At 44.9% G+C, this 17,113-nt stretch overlaps 1 pseudogene; it reads left to right on the forward strand.

Moving 5' to 3' along the window:
• Positions 1–271: 271 nt before the first annotated feature.
• LOC137379308 (U2 spliceosomal RNA) lies at positions 272–380 on the forward strand (annotated as a pseudogene).
• The last annotated feature ends 16,733 nt before the right edge of the window (positions 381–17,113 follow it).

Below are 17,113 nucleotides of genomic sequence, written 5' to 3' on the forward strand. Positions count from 1 at the left end.
CCACTGGTTTGCCACTGACTTTTCCTTCAAGTAGCTGTATCCAGTCCACTTTTGCCAGATCACCTCTCAGCTTCGTAAAATTTGCCTTCCCCCAATTTAGAACTTTTACTCTTGTTTTATCTTTGTCCTTTTCCATAATAATGCTAAATCTAACTGTAATATGGTCACTATCTCCAAAATGGTTACCCACTGCTACTTCATCCACTTGCCCAACTTCATTTCCTAAGACTAAATCTAGAATTGTGCCTCCTTTTGTTGGACTTGTTACGTGCTGGCTTCTCGGCCTTTTGGCTAAGATCAAGTGTAGTCTCTGTTCTTATCAGTGCTTATTTGATTGAGAAGAGACCATGATCATTGCCTTTTGATCCTGGGGAAGCTTTGAGTAAAATGTCAAAAACCAATTTTCGAGCTTCGGGCCAGGGAGTGCGCAACACCGTTCGGGTGGTCGTGAAGGACAAGGAAGGAGATGCACCGGTCGATCGCATCTTCTTCATCAAGAAAATTCTCTTCGATTGCTGTGGATTTCAAGCGACGGACCTCTTCTGCCTGCAGGATTTCCCCAGCAGTGGATACTTCGACGTGACGTTCCGGAACGTGGCGGGATGCATCAAGTTCCTGAAGGCGTTCAAGGAGAAAGGGGACCGGGTGCCACTGTCGATCCTCACAGCGGAGCCGCTCTTCACGCTTCCGTCACAACGGGACCGGGTGGTGACGATTCACCTCTACAACCCCCATGTTCCGGTGGTGGATGTACTCACCTTTCTCGCCAGGTACGTCGAGGTGGCCGGCAGCAGCACTGATGTCAAGGACCCCTTTGGGATCTGGACCAGCAAGCGGCAGGTCAAGGTGACCTTGAAGGTAGATCCCAGTGGAGCCATCATCCACCCTCCCTCCAGCTTCGCTATCGGGGGAAGTCGAGGCTTCTTGGTCTACGCTGGGCAGCCCAGAGTTTGCCGCACCTGTGGCAAATCTGGTCACATGGCAGCCAACTGCAGCACGGTTGTTTGCAAGAACTGCAAGGAGGAAGGCCATCAGACCAAGGACTGTAAGCAGACTAAGTGTTGCAACTTGTGCGGTGCGGCAGGCCATCTCTACAAGACCTGCCCCAAACGTTGCCTCAGCTATGCTCAGGTGGCAAGGTCCAAGGAAAGGCCGGGAGAAGGTTCGACGAAGGCGTCCGCTGTTCGAAAGGAGACCAGCAACCTTCTCCGCAGTGAGGAACTTCAACCTGAGAAGGAAGGGGAGGCGGCTGAAACCAACGACCCAGCACCTACCCAGCGCCTGGAAACCCCTCCTCCACAGACAGAATCAATGGAGGAGGAGGCAGCAGATGGACAAACAGGTCAGTGACAAGTGGTCCAGAGGAAAACCACAAAGAAAAAACATCCCAAAGCCACCACCCAAATCAGTGGCAAGAGGAGGCTCTCTTCTGAATCAGACTGCAACAACTCCTCTTCACTGGACGGGGAAATGCTGGAACGACAGCCCCTTCAAAAGAGGCGGCAGAACTCCGAGATGGATGATAAAGCATCCCAGCCCCCGGGCACTGGAAGCTGTGATGGGCCCGGCGTGCCCCAACCCCAATGCCCCACACGTAACGACGTGGCCAACGCATCTCAGCTCCGGGACACCGGGAGCAAAGACACGTCTGGCGCACCTGAGCTCCGGGAGACCGGGAGCTGTGATGTTTTCGAGGAGGAACAGATGGAAGCAGCTGAGGACAACCCAATCCTCTCTGCCTACAAGACCCCCCCGATGTCACCCGAGCGGCACAAACCCTGCATGAAAAATCAGGAGGGGTCTCTGAGCCCAACCAACATGAAACTGCTTGCGCACACGATGGGTATGCAGGAACATCCCGAAGGACTGGGACTAGCGAGGACAAATGGTATGGGAAGCAACAACTAATTTTTAGTAAAAAATGGGTGTAAGAATTGCTTCCATTAATGTGCGTAGCATTAAATCTACTACGCGATGTGTTTCAACCTTGGATTACCTTGCCAAGGTCAAAGCTGACCTACTGTTTCTGCAGGAGTGTGGAATACCACACCTCAGCACCTACAGGCAGTGGTCGCGATGGTGGTCCCACAGGCCATCGATCTGGTCGGGGGGAAATGACTGCCGTTCCTCCGGCCTGGGTATTCTGCTGCGGGGAGGTAACTTCACCATCTCCGAAGTTAAGGAGGTGGTGGGCGGCCGCCTCCTCGTAGCAGACGTGATGTACAACAACGCTCCGCTCCGGTTGATCAACGAGTACGCCCCGGTACAACGCAGCGAGCGGCTGACCGTCTTCCAGCATCTCCCACTGCTGCTGGCGACGTCCAGGCCGGTCATCCTAGGCGGTGACTTCAACTGCATCATCGATGCGGCTGGACGATCCGGCAGTGACGACAGCAAACTGGACTCTACGTCCAGATTCCTAATAGAAACAGTTAAAGATGCCAAACTGCACGACGCCTTCAGCAAACCTGCAGACGGAGTGCAGCGTAGATACACATGGTCAAGATCGGACGGGTCTGCCCATTCCAGGATTGACTTCCTGTTTGTGTCCCGTGCTGTCACGGTCAGATCCATCGACGTCAAGCCGGTGTTCTTCTCCGACCACTGCCTCTTACTGGCCGACTGTCACTTACAGGACGACCAGCGGGTTGGCAGAGGGACGTGGAAGCTCAATGCGACACTGCTGACCCCAGAGAACGTTGAGGAACTCAAAAGGGATTACAAAGGTTGGAGGACCGTGAAACCCCTCTTTGAGTCTCCAGTTCACTGGTGGGAAGCGATTAAGGAGAACATCAAGAGGTTCTTCATCCACAAAGGTGTTCAGAAGGCGAGAGAGAGACAGAGGGAACTGTCCCGACTCCAGAAAATTATGCAAAATCTACTCCAGTTACAGTCAATGGGGGTCGAGGTCAAGGAGGACCTCCAAGAGGTGAAAAGCCAGCAGGCCTCGCTCTTTGCCAAGGAGGCCTCCAAGATCATCTTCCGGTCCAGAGTCCGCTCCATCGAGCAGGATGAGACGTGCTCGCGTTACTTCTTCCAAAAGGTACACAGAGAGAGCTCTGTTATCAGCAGCCTGAAGGAAGAAGATGGCTCGGTAACGTCTTCGCAGTCCGACATACTAAGGATCAGCAAATCCTTTTATGCTGGGCTGTATGACGTGAAACCCACAGACAGCAGAGCCTCCCAGTCCTTCCTGTCATCTATCACAGAGGTCTTAGATGACAGCAGGAGGGAGGGACTGGACAAGCTGCTAACTCTGGACGAGCTGACAAAGGCCGTCGAGTCTTTCGAGGCGAGTAAAACTCCCGGGAGCGACGGCTTACCGGTCGATTTGTACTCGGCCCTGTGGGACTAGGTCGGCCCGGACCTGCTGGAAGTATACGAGAGTATGCTCCTGGCTGGCAGCATGTCAGAATCCATGAGAAAAGGCATCATCACCCTCATTTACAAGCAGAAGGGGGAGAGGGCAGAAATCAGAAATTGGCGGCCCATCTCACTGCTTAATGTTGATTACAAGATTCTGTCCAAAGTCATAGCCAGTCGAGTCAAGTCTGCTCTGGAGTTGGTGATTCACCCCGATCAGACCTGTACTGTACCCGGCAGGAAGATCTCTGATAGTCTCGCGCTACTCAGGGATACGATCGCCTACGTACGGGACAGGAGGGTGGACACCTGCCTCATCAGCCTGGACCAGGAGAAGGCTTTTGACAGGATATCGCACACCTACATGATGGACGTGCTTTCCAAAATGGGGTTTGGGGAGGGAATCTGCAATTGGATCCAACTGCTCTACACAAACATCAGTAGCGCAGTCTCAATCAACGGGTGGGAATCTGAAAGTTTCCCGATCAAATCTGGAGTCAGACAGGGCTGCCCTCTGTCCCCGGTCTTGTTTGTTTGCTGTATTGAACCCTTTGCTGAGTCTATTAGGAAGGATGCGAGCATAAGAGGGGTGACAATCCCAGGCAGCGGAGGCACTCAGGTCAAAACCTCCCTGTACATGGATGACGTCGCCGTTTTCTGCTCGGATCCGCTGTCCGTGCGCAGACTGATGAGCATCTGTGACCAGTTCGAACTGGCCTCGGGAGCCAAAGTTAACCACGGCAAGAGCGAGGCCATGTTCTTTGGCAACTGGGCTGACCGATCCTTTGTCCCCTTCACCGTCAGGTCAGATTACCTGAAGGTGCTGGGGATATGGTTCGGAAGGGCCGGGGCGTGCACCAAAACATGGGAGGAGCGAGTAGCCAAGGTACGACAAAAGTTGGGCATGTGGGGGCAGCGATCTCTCTCCATTGTGGGTAAGAATCTGGTCATCAGGTGCGAGGCGCTCACGTTGTTGCTCTACGTGGCGCAGGTCTGGCCCATACCCCACTCCTGCGCCGTGGCAGTCACCCGAGCCATTTTCCGCTTCGTCTGGGGATCTAAAATGGACCGGGTCCGGAGGGACACGATGTTCAAATCTCTGGACAAGGGCAGGAAAAATGTACCCAACGCGGCCCTCATCCTGATGACCACCTTCGTGTGCGGCTGCATCAAGCTGTGTGTAGATCCCCAGTACGCAAACTCCAAGTGTCACTACGTGCTGAGGTTCTATCTGTCCCCGGTGTTGCGAAGGATGGGCCTGGTCACATTGCCGCGGAACGCTCCGTGCAGTTGGGCGGTGCCGTACCACCTATCCTTCGTGGAGCAGTTTCTGCGGGAAAACACCTTTGACCACCGGTCCATCAGGCAGTGGTCTGCACGGAATGTCCTCAAGGCCCTACGGGAAAAGGAAACGGTGGATCCTGTCGGATGGTTCCCCGAGCAGACCGTCAAAGTCATTTGGCGGAATGCCTCATCACCAGAACTTTCAAACAAGCACCAAGACGTAGCTTGGCTGGTGGTGAGAAGGGCCCTCCCCGTCAGATCCTTCATGCACACCCGAAGTCTCGCCCCCTCCGCACAGTGCCCCCGCGTTGGCTGTGGTGGGGAAGAGACAGTCGCCCACCTCCTCCTGGAATGTGCCTTTGCAAAGCAGGTGTGGAAAGAGATGCAGTGGTTTTTGTCAAGGTTCATCCCAAGCAGCTCTGTAACACAGGAGTCTGTGCTCTACGGGCTGTTCCCAGGGACGCACACCGAGACAAACATCAACTGCTGCTGTAGGACTATCAATTCGGTGAAAGACGCCCTTTGGTTTGCCCGAAACTTGCTGGTCTTACAGCGCAAAGAGTTGTCCACCACCGAATGTTGCAGACTGGCACATTCCAAGGTCCAGGACTACGTGCTGAGGGACGCACTAAAGCTTGGGGCAGCCGCAGCAAAGGCTCAATGGGGAAAGACCACAGTGTAAGGTTCCCCCACCAAGCTGGACTGAGGGGCTGGATCAATGGGAAACCCCTCGAACTGTATCGTTAATATTCTCAATTGCTGTAAATGTAAAACTGTAATTGACATGACAATTGTGAAACGGAAGGGTTGGGAAGAAACTCATGACAGTATTGAAGGAAACTGATCTCCCTTGCAATGTTTGTATTTTTTGGTGCTGTTTGGAAACTGTTTGGCAATGTAATTTTTACAGATTTTTATGAATAAAGTATATTTTGGAAATAAAAAAAAACTTGTTACGTGCTGGCTAAAGAATTTCTCTTGAATGCCGTTCAAGAATTTTGTGCCCTCTGTGCCCTTCACACTGTTTGTATCCCAGTTTAGATAGTTTAGAGATACAGCACTGAAACAGGCCCTTCGGCCCACCGAGTCTGTGCCGACCATCAACCACCCATTTATACTAATCCTACACTAATCCCATATTCCTACCACATCCCCACCTGTCCCTATATTTCCCTACCACCTACCTATACTAGGGGCAATTTATAATGGCCAATTTACCTACCAACCTGCAAGTCTTTTGGCTTGTGGGAGGAAACCGGAGCACCCGGAGGAAACCCACGCAGACACAGGGGGAACTTGCAACTCCACACAGGCAGTACCCGGAATTGAACCCGGGTCGCTGGAGCTGTGAGGCTGCAGTGCTAACCACTGTGCCACTGTGAGTTGATAATAGGGTAGTTGAAATCCCCAACTATTATTGCCCTATAATTTTTGTACTCAGAAATTTGCCTACATATGTGTTCTTCTATCTCCCTCTCACTATTTGGGGGTCTATAGTACACTCCTAGTAGTGTGGTTGCGGCTTTTTTATTTCTGAGCTCAACCCATATGGCCTCATTTGATGATTCATTTTGTATATCATCCCTCCTCACAGCTGTAATTGATTCTTTAACCAATAATGCTACACCCCCTCCTTTTTTATCCCACTCTCTATCCTGCCTGATAAATCTATATCCAGGTATATTGAGCTGCCATTTTTGCCTCTCTTCAAGCCAAGTTTCCGTTATAGCAATGATATCATACTGCCATGTGTCTAAATGTGCCCTCAGCTCATCTGCTTTATTTGCTATACTCTTGATTAAATAAATACCTTTTAACACTGCCAAATTCCTGTGCTGTACACTTTTTAACCTTTGCTTCTTCTGTCTTTCAGAGTCACTTGCTAATTTTCTGCTTCCTGTTCCCTGCTCTAAATTTGTCCAATCTGAAACTTCCCTCAGGTTCCCACCCTCCTGCCAATTTAATTTAAACCATCCCCAACAGCATGAGCAAACATTCCTGCAAAGGATATTCATCCCAGTTCTGTTCAGGTGTAGATCGTCTGGCTTGTACAAGTCCCACCTTCCCCAGGACAGGTCCCAATGCTCCAGAAGTCTGAAGCCCTCCCTCCTGCACCAGCTCTCCAGCCACCCATTCATCTGGTGTATTCTCCTATTTCTATACTCACTGGCACGTGGCCTTGGGAGTAATCTGGTGATGTGGTACCAATGTGGACCATGACCTCTGGTTGTGCACCCTCGCCCTCCAGGATGTTCTGTAGCTGCTCGGTGAAAGCCATGACCCTTGCACCAGGGAGGCAACATATCATTTTGGAATCACTACTGTGACCACAGAAATGCCTGTCTGTTCCCCTAACTATAGAATCCCTTACCAATCGTGCTTTCCTGTCATTTCTCCTCTCTCCCTGCACAGCTGAGCCACCCCTGATGCTCTGGTCATGACTCTCGCTGCACTCTCCAGAGGAACCCTCCCTTTCATCGGTACTCAGAACTGAATACCGATTAGAAAGGGGGATGCCCTCCGGGGACTCTTGCATTACCTGCCTTGTCCTTCTTGTCTGTCTGGCAGCCACCCAGTCACTCTCTGCCTGCACTCTATAAGCTGACCACCTCCTGAAACGTGCTATCCACGTATCTGTCATCCTTGTGAGTGCACCTCAGTGACACCAGCTGCTCCTGGAGTTCCGAGATTCAACGTTTCAGGTTTTGCTTTTGCTGGCACTTTCTGCACATGTAATTTTCCATGACATGGGTAGGGTCCTAGAGTCCCCATATGACACAGGATGTGCATTCAATGGGTGTGAGCAGCCCTGCCATGCCTTGAATTATTTATTTACGGCACTAAAATTGGAAGTTAAATACACACAATAAAATGATTATAAATAGAATGGACAAATGAGTAACCACCTATTGACTACTGGTATTTTAGCTTCTACTTAGTAGATAGACTTAAATGTTAGAGGAAAAATAAAAATTGGCAGAAAAAAAAAGAAAGTAAGAAAATACCCACCAGATACTCACCAACTAGCACCCTGTGTCTCGCTGCTCTCTCTCCTCTCTTGCGCTGTTTGTAACTCTGAAATCACACTCAGCCAATCACGTCCCTGCTTCCCTGTGACATCACACCTCGATGTCTCTTTCCGAACACTGACAGACTGGCGGCAGCAGCAACAGCTTCAGCAATTAGCCCCAGTCTGCTCTCGCTGCTTCCTGGTGAACTCTCGCTTGCTCTCTCTCTCTCTCCCAGGTTCTTTATGCCCTGCTCTGATCTTGTTGTTTCCCGGTAAACTCTTGCAATATAAGGGCAGTGATAAATAATGCATTTAGGTAGGGATCAGCTGGTGGATTAGACTTGAGGCATGCATATATCTGGAGCTAGAAAAGCACATTATAGTAGTTGTCTGTAAGGTTTTACTACATTATTGTTTCATAAGAAATTGTTTTGTGAAAGAGAAGAGCTGGAAAAACGATAGGAATCCTATTCTTTGGAATAAGATATTGCAAAGTGTCACTATGACACTACTACACAATGTCACCTTCGGTATTTGTAAGTAAAGAAAGATTTGCCAAACATTGGTATTTTATAAAAATAAATGTGCCTTTTTAATAATCCAAACCAAAATGAAAGCAGTATTGATTAAGTATAAGGCAGAAACTGTGAGGCTCTGCACCAGCACAATTTCTGTCTAATAACCTTCTTGATTTATTGCAAGAAAGGTTTAGTTTCCAAATAACTACATAACAGCAGTCACTGCACTCCAAAATAGTCCAATTTGCGAGACACTTTATGTGATAATAAACCATATCAATGCAAACATTTCTTTGTTTATTTTACCTAACTTGGTGTGATGTACACCAAAAATTCATACATGTAGAAGGCAGTAGCATTCACACCCCTCAATCTCTGAACCAGCCTAGTTCAGATGTTAAAAATGCAGGAGAAATGACCCAAAATGCTGTATTTTTTTCCCTTAGTAATGGCATCATGAGCCTTCTTTGACCCTTATTTAAAGAGCTGTTTACAAGTCTCTGAACCTCTAACAAACAGGAACTCTCCATTAATATGAATTGAATCAGTCAGTCCCAGTGGAGAGCCCTTGAATGTGCGATGCTATGTAAAATATGGGGCAGTTGAATGACTGATTTGACTGTGCAGATTTCTTTAATACTGGGTTCACAATCTGTGTGATCTGTGACGCTTCTTTTGAAACTTCAAGAGGTAATAGAATGTTGTATCATATACAATTCAGAACAGACCATCAAGGAAAGCCAATAGCTTACTCCCCCACCAACTCCCCATCCCCATGTCAGGATGACAGACAATAAAATTGAGCTTTCAAATCCTGGGCGCCAGTCTATTATTTCACTAAAATTTGATGAAAATTAGTTACTTCGTGGCAGTGCTTTAGAAAGCTGCATTTTATTGTGTGGTGACAGATAGGCAAAGGCACACACAGATGAAATTATTTTTAGTGTGCGTCTGCGTCAACAACAAGACATAAATATTACACACCATTTCCCATGCCATTTGCATTCTCAGAACTCTGCTGAAAACTTAAAAAAAGCATTTAAACTGTACACGTTGTTTCTATAAAGTTATGGAAGTTCAATGTTTTTTCACCTTGAAATAATTTAAAACAAAGAACACTGAGGAACAGATGGACATTAAAAATAATGGTCTGTCTATATGTGAATTGGAATATAAGTACAACAATTGCTTTTTTTTTTAAGAAAATGAGCTGCTCAATCCCTCAAAAGTAGTTTGTATCTTACATCATTCACTTATCAGTGCCTCACCGGTCAGTCCTGCTTGTGTAATGATTTCCAATACCTTACAACCATTTAACACCAACTCATACAGTTAAGGATAAGTAAGAAATACCAGGTCTGTGCAGTTTTGAAACTGTCCACATTGGTCACTCCTAAATAAAGGTACAAGATGCAGCCTTCTAATCAAATATACCTTTTTGGGTGGGGGTGGTTTAATTCACCCATTCCTTCTCATGCACATTTGGTGTGATCCATTTCCACAATACAGCACTAAACAGAAAAATAATAAGCAGCCAACTGTAAGATTGTTTTTAAAAGTGCAAAATTGGCACAATTGATTAAAAAGATTATGCTAATTTCCTTTCCATTTATTTTGTTCACAACTCAGATTTATTCATTTCTTATTGGTGTTAATGACACTCACCCCATCTCCACTATCATTGGATCAAAATATGATGTGACGCTAAGAGAACCAGCGGCACAGTGGCGCAGTGGTTAGCACCGCAGCCTCACAGCTCCAGCGACCCGGGTTCAATTCTGGGTACTGCCTGTGTGGAGTTTGCAAGTTCTCCCTGTGTTTGCGTGGGTTTCCTCTGGGTGCTCTGGTTTCCTCCCACAGCCAAAAGACTTGCAGGTTGATAGGTAAATTGGCCATTATAAATTGCCCCTAGTATAGGTAGGTGGTAGGGAATATAGGGACAGGTGAGGATGTGGTAGAAATGTAGGATTAGTATAAATGGGTGGTTAATGGTTGGCACAGACTCGGTGGGCCGAAGGGCCTGTTTCAGTGCTGTATATCTAAATCTAAAACCCAAATGATTGTGAACCGTTCATCAAAGTCATATGGCACAATTGCTTGGTGCAGTTATTTATCATTACAAGGGGTTGACTTTTCTGTTGTCTTGTATTATTTTGCAATCTCTGCTTTTCTATATTTTTGTATTGCCTTCTTTTCATAGCTATTATAGCACTTTAGTTATTAGTAACAAACCGGACATAGCTGTTTTGCAGTAAGGGAGCATTTTGGGAATTGTGACCTTAATATGACTGAATTCATTATCAGACCTGAAAGAGGAAAGAAGTATGCCACAAACCACGATTTTGGATTTGAATAATACCAATTTTGCAGGGGATATGTAAGGAACTGTCTGTAATTGGGTGGGAGAAATTATTAGTCAGCACACTGATGGAGCAACAGTGCAGTCTATTCAAGAAGGTTATTAGTGGATTTTAAAACAAGTACATACACCCAAAGGGCAAAGGAGATATTTCTGGGTGATGTAACCATGATCTCTGAGAATGGTTGAGATCAGCATGAAACAAAAGGATAAGAGTGAAGGAAAGTAACAAGAAAGTGAGGCAAAAATTAAGTTTGAAAAAATAATTGAGGTCGGCACCAAGAGTAATTGCAAAGATTTTTTAAAATAAATTGAGAAAAAGAGTGATAAAGGATGCTGTGTGTCCGTTAAAAACAGATTTAGGTATGACAAAGTAGGACATAGCAGAATTGCTAAATATGTGCATTGTGCGTTGGTTTCTACAAAGACACAATACCAGAATTACAGTGCAAACCGATGACTAGTGAAGGGGAAAAGTTACAGTGCTTGTTATAAACAGAAAAGCTGTAATTAATAAAGTAATGGGATTGAAGCAGGAGAAATCTCCAGGCCAAAACAATTTCCAATTAAGTATGTTAAAAAAGCAAGAAAATTAGGCATGCATTTGTTATAATCTTCCAAAACTTGAACAATTTGAGAATAGAACACAAATGAGCAGCATAGGTGCTGTGCATTTGGACATCAATGTTACAGAATGGTCCTATGTACATCATAAGTATATTAATGAGGCTCTCACCCAGTTCTGACTGAAACCCCAGCTGAATATTTCAAGGCCCCTTCCAAAACTGCAATGATCGCAAGAGGATCGTGGCAAGCTGGCAAGATGTTTTTGTTTGAGATTTTTGCCTCTCTACTGCCCTGTTCCCACCAAAAAATACCACTGCCTTAAAAATATTTAAAGACTCTGCTTCTGTGCCTTTTGGGGAAGAGAGTTCTAAAGACTCACAACTCTCTGAGATAAAAAAATTCTCCTCATCACTGCCTTAAATGGGTGACCCCTTATTTTTAAATAGTGACCGCTAGTTCTAGATTCTCCCACAAGGGGAAACAACCTTTTCACATCCACCTTATCAAGACCCCTCAGGATCTTATATGTTCCATCAAGTCACCTCTTACTCTTCTAAACTGTAACGGATACAAGCCTAACCTGTTCAACCTTTCCTCATAAGACAACCCGCTCATTCCAGGTATTAGTCTAGTAAACCTTCTCTGAATTGCTTCCAATGCATATACATTCTTCCTGAAATAAGGAGACCAGTACTGTATACAATACTCCAGATGTGGTCTCACCAATGCCTATCTGGTTCACTAATGTCCTTTAGGGAAGGAAATCGGCCGTCCTTACCTGTTCTGGCCTACATGTGACTCTAGAGCCACAGCAATATGGTTGACTCTTAAAATGGCTTATCAAGCCATTCAGTTCGAGGGCAATTAGGGATGGGCAATAAATACTGGCCTAGCCAATGATACCCACATCTCACAAACGAATTTTTAAAAATGCCCTGTATAACTGAAGCATAGCCTCCTTATTTTTGTATTCAATTCCATTCACAATAAACGATAACATTCTATTAGCTTTCCTAATTGCTTGCTGTACCTGCATACTAACTTTTACGATTCATGCACTAGGGCACCCAGATCCCTCTGCACTTCAGAGCTCTGCAATCTCTCACCATTTAGATAATATGCTTCTTTTTTATTCTTCCAGGCAAAATGGAAAATTTCACATTTTCCCACATCATACTCCATTTGCCAGATCTTTGCCCACTCACTTAACCTATCTATATCCCTTTGTCACCTCTTTATGTCCTCTTCACAACTTACCTTTACCTTCATTACCTATCTTTGTGTCAAAGCAAATTTAGCAACCATACCTTCGGTCCCTTCATCCAAACCATTTATATAAATTGTAAAACGTTGAGGTCCCAGCATTGATCCCTGCGGCACACCACTCGTTACATCTTGCCAACCAGAAAATTACCCATTTATGCCTACTCTCTGTTTCCTGGTAGCTAGTCAATCTTTTATCCATGGATAGAACAAATTGCAAAATCAATTGAGGTGTTAAAAAAATGTATAGATACATACTTGGGAAGTACGGGAATTGAGGAATAGGAGTAGAGGCAGGACACTGTTAGTAAAAAGATAGCTACAATGGTAAAAGAAATGTCAGGGCTTGCTTGAAGGGCAAGGTGCCCTCCTCCTGTTTCTATGCTCTTATGTTCCAATATATCAGGCTCTCTTCCTTTGATCTCTGCTTCTGTTTCTACTCTTCCTTTTATAACATTGAACTCAGCAATAAAATGCCTCACTACTTAAATTGTAGAGTGATTACCTTAACAGTGACCACTTATGTGAATCTGTTATACCAGTTACACATCAGAGCCGTAAATGGCTTTTTAAACTCATTTCAGAACTTACTATGATACCAATGCCTTCCATCTAGGTCCAGTATACAGCAATAGACAGAAGAAATTTAGATAAAAGCAAAATACTGCAGGTGCTGGAAATCTGAAGTAAAAACAGAAAGTGGTGGAAATACTCAACAGGAAGAAGTTTAGATCTATTTAAAGCCAACAATGCAGGATGAGAACTAATGTATAAATGTTGATATCCTTCATATACATAATGTATATCCTTTAATGTGAAACAAAACTATCATTTTCCAAATCCCATCACTCTAGTATAACCAGAAGGAACAATCCCTTTGTGCTGCAAGTGTTCTATATACAACAGCAAATTACAGCAGATGCTGGAAATCTGAAATAAAAACAGAATATGCTGGAAACACTATGAAGGTCTGGCAGCATCTGTAGAGAGAGAAACAGATTATTTCAGGTCAGTGACCTTTCATCAGAACAGTACTCGCGAAGGGCCATCAACCTGAAACGTTAACTCTGTTTCTGTTTCCACGGATGCTGCAGGACCTGTTGAGTATTTCCAGTATTTTCTGTTTTAATTTCAGTGTTCTATACACCTTACTTCACAGTTTTATTAAGATTTGTTTTCTAATCATCATTTCAGCAAAGTGAATGAAAAAATATGTGGATTTCTCCAAAACAACTGGTTGGAATTGCTTCACTATCCAGCTCCTCTCCAATCCCCACTCAATAATCAGTGTCAATAAGTATCCTGGAAGAGTGAAATTGTCTGGATATCACAGACACCAGCATCCCCATGGTGGAAATATTTATGTTTCTTGAATTGACTCTATACATGTGTTCGGTATGCGGTCTTAATTGTAATGTTGCGTCATTTGTTCATCATCTGTTGAAATTGACACACTGCCTGTGGGCAGTGCTATACACAGCAAAGTAGCACAGCTCTTGGGGGTGGGGTGAGGTAGTGGTAGGGGAAGAGACTGAGTGATTTAGTGGAATCTACAGTGGAATTATTGGATTGCCCAGATTTCACCTGGGTGGAATAGAAACAAATAATTTCAACTGCAATATCAACCTACAATATGAGCTGCTAAATAACTGCTGCAGAACCAATTTTTCACTCCAGAGTTTAAGTGCCAGAACTGACAGGTAGTCACTAAAATGTCATTCTAATGACACTAGTTTGGACTGTAGTGGGTTGTGGGTGTCCAAAAAGCCACTCCCTACTAATCTCCAACTGTCTCAGATTTGGCATCTCATTGATTACATTTCTAACGTGAAGTTTTAAAGAGGCACTACATCTTTATCCAATCACTGCTGACTCCAACAAGAAGTTCAACTTCTGGTGCAGCCACTAAACTTTTGTACACTCAGAAGATTGACTTATCTGGTTTTCCATACAATGCATTTGAATATTAATCATCTTTGGTGACTTTGTAACTGCATGCATTTTTTTTTGTTGCAAAAATACAATACCTGGAGCAATTATTGTGGGACATCAAGAGGCAGACTACAGGAATGTAATATTTTGAGAAAAAAGTTAAATTATATTTTACTTAGAAATTTGATGCCAATTTTTAAAGTGGTTTAATATAACCTTTCTCAAGTGTTATCAAAGACAACCTTTATAAAGCAGGGCATTGATAAATTGATATAATGTCACGAGATTGTTATTATAATTTAAAAATCTAATTGAATATCTTATTTTAAAATGGCATATTTAAAAACATATCCTGATGTATGTATCTGTTCAAATTTCAAATATCCATGATATGAATAAGTAAAATCTGCAAAATAATGTCACAAACTGTCAAAAGTCTCATGTATAGTGCACACAGCATTAAGCCTAGTTGCCATGTCCATCAGACATGCTGCACTGTTACCCTTTGGTGCCCTAGAATTGCAAACAGGTCAACCCTTTTGCAGCACCTGCACTTTGTGAGCCTTTAGGTTTGGATGCTACGCTGCTCTGTCCCTCCACCACATTTCTTTTCACCACATTTATTTTGACTGGTACTGGTTTATGACAGACACTTTTTTGCCTAATGTAGCTTTGAAAAATCAGTTTTATTATATGTAGAGACTTTATAAGCGCTAAACCAGTTGTTGCACCACATATGTAGCCACTTACCATTAAGTGACTGCATTGGTTTAAATTTATCGTATCCCTTTAGGAGCTTCTACGTGAAATTTTCAACTGCTGCCCTTCTCTTACTCCAGTGAGCTCTAAGGGTGAGGCCCAATCTGATCTGGAAGCTTAAACAGACAATTAGGTCTAACTCTGAAAGAATGTATGTTACTCAGGCATGTGAAAAACGTCCACCACAATGTCAATTCACTGTCCATGATTATCACAGAAAATCAACCTTTATGTATTCTAACTAGGTGCTTAATGCTTGTGTGCTTGTAAAGGCTGAACTAGACAATGTAAAACCTTGAAGTCTGTTTGACCCAGAGCTGAGCATCTCCCATTCCATGCAGCACCAAGACCATTGGCTGCCGCCAAAGCCCTCCCTCCCTCCCCCCACAGCCCTTCTGCCACTGAAGCTGTATTTCAAATAATCTCAAAAAGCATTTTTTTGATTGGGATTTTCAGTCACCCTTCACAGTTCAGTGTCAACTCTCTTGTCTACTTTTATTCGTGAAAAACATTGAAATTTTATATGTTAAGAGCCTTAAATAAATGATTGCTGTTGTTCTTGTTGCCCGTCCAATTTTGTATCTTCCAAGTAGGAGATGAATTTTATTCCAAGTTGGATCTTTGCTAATTTGGTTTCTCACTGTTATGTGGCACAATGTGTTTTCTGCCATTGTTTGTGCTGAGCTGTACATTAACACTTGCTCCTGGCAATGACACAATTGCTTTGTGTTGCTCAATATCATCACTGCAAATGAAGGTCTGTGATATGTTTTCACCTCTTCTAGAATTTTGTTAACCGATTCAAAATAACTAAGAGGCCAATTGTGAGCAAAGCTACTGTTAATGTCATCAACAACAACACAGGATAGCAACAGCTATCTGAGCATTCAAAATGGCTGACAAATACACAGAAAGTGAACAGACAGAATAAGCACACACAGGCTGTTGCTTCGTTTTATGGATTGGTCTGTCAGGTCTTATTTCTGCAGGTTTACATTTTATAAATAGATGTACTATTATCTGTGTGAGGTTTTAAAAGAATGGTTGTATCATGTCAGACAGCATACAGCATACCCTGTCCACGCCACTGCATGTGATGGAAAAATACCGGGCTGGATTGTATGGTGGCCTGGGCGTTGGGATTCGAGGAGGTGGGGGGGTCATGAAGATGGCTCCAGATGAGACCCGCCATGGATCTTGACGCCGGCAGCGTCTTGCCTGATGTTGCCAGTGCCGAGGCCTCGGGCAACCCCCTGCACCGGTTGCCGATGGGGCGCCATTTAAATATTTAAATAAATTCAACTACCTGAATTAATGAGTCTCCCATTGCCTTCTAGTATCCCGCGGCGATCTTCACCCTGGCAGCCAGCATTGCTGCGCCTTTGGATCCCCATCCGGGGAAACGAGGTGCAACATTGGTGGGAGGGGGGAAGAGGTAAGTTTCTCAATGCGGTTGGGGGGGGGGTCAAATGAACGTCATGGGTGTAGGGGATGGTGGGAAGGGTTATCATTTAAAGTTTGTGCAGTTTGTGGGGGAGGTCAGATTGTGAAGGTAAATTTTTTTGGGGGGGGCAGGGCAAATAATTAATTTAACTGATATTGGGGGAGTGGGAGAGGGGCAAAAGAAATTTATTTATTTATTTTAATTCAATATCACTTTAAATATTTAAATATCCTGGTAGGGCTAACGGCCCTTTAAAAATGGTGTCAGCGCCTTTGCACAGGCAGCTGACGCCATTGTTGGGGAGGGACAGGCCGCCTCCTCCACATGATTGGAAGGGGGTGGGGGGGGTGGGTGGGGGGGGTGGGTGGGGGGGGGCCCGCCCCAGCTATTTAAATGAGCCGCTGCGCTTGAAATCGCGGTGGCTCTTTGGCCTGCGGCCCGCATGGGCGGAACGCCATTTTTTATGCCCGCCAGCAATTTTGGCGGCAGGCTTATAGAATTCAGCCCACAAAGTTTGTACTATTTGTACTTTTCAGGACCCAGTCTTGTACAACCGTGGACACGGCAGCAATGACTAAAAGTTTGGGCTGAATTTTATGATAGCGGCTGTAGTC

This window comes from Heterodontus francisci, chromosome 17, assembly GCF_036365525.1.
Source record: "Heterodontus francisci isolate sHetFra1 chromosome 17, sHetFra1.hap1, whole genome shotgun sequence".
Lineage (NCBI taxonomy): Eukaryota > Metazoa > Chordata > Chondrichthyes > Heterodontiformes > Heterodontidae > Heterodontus > Heterodontus francisci.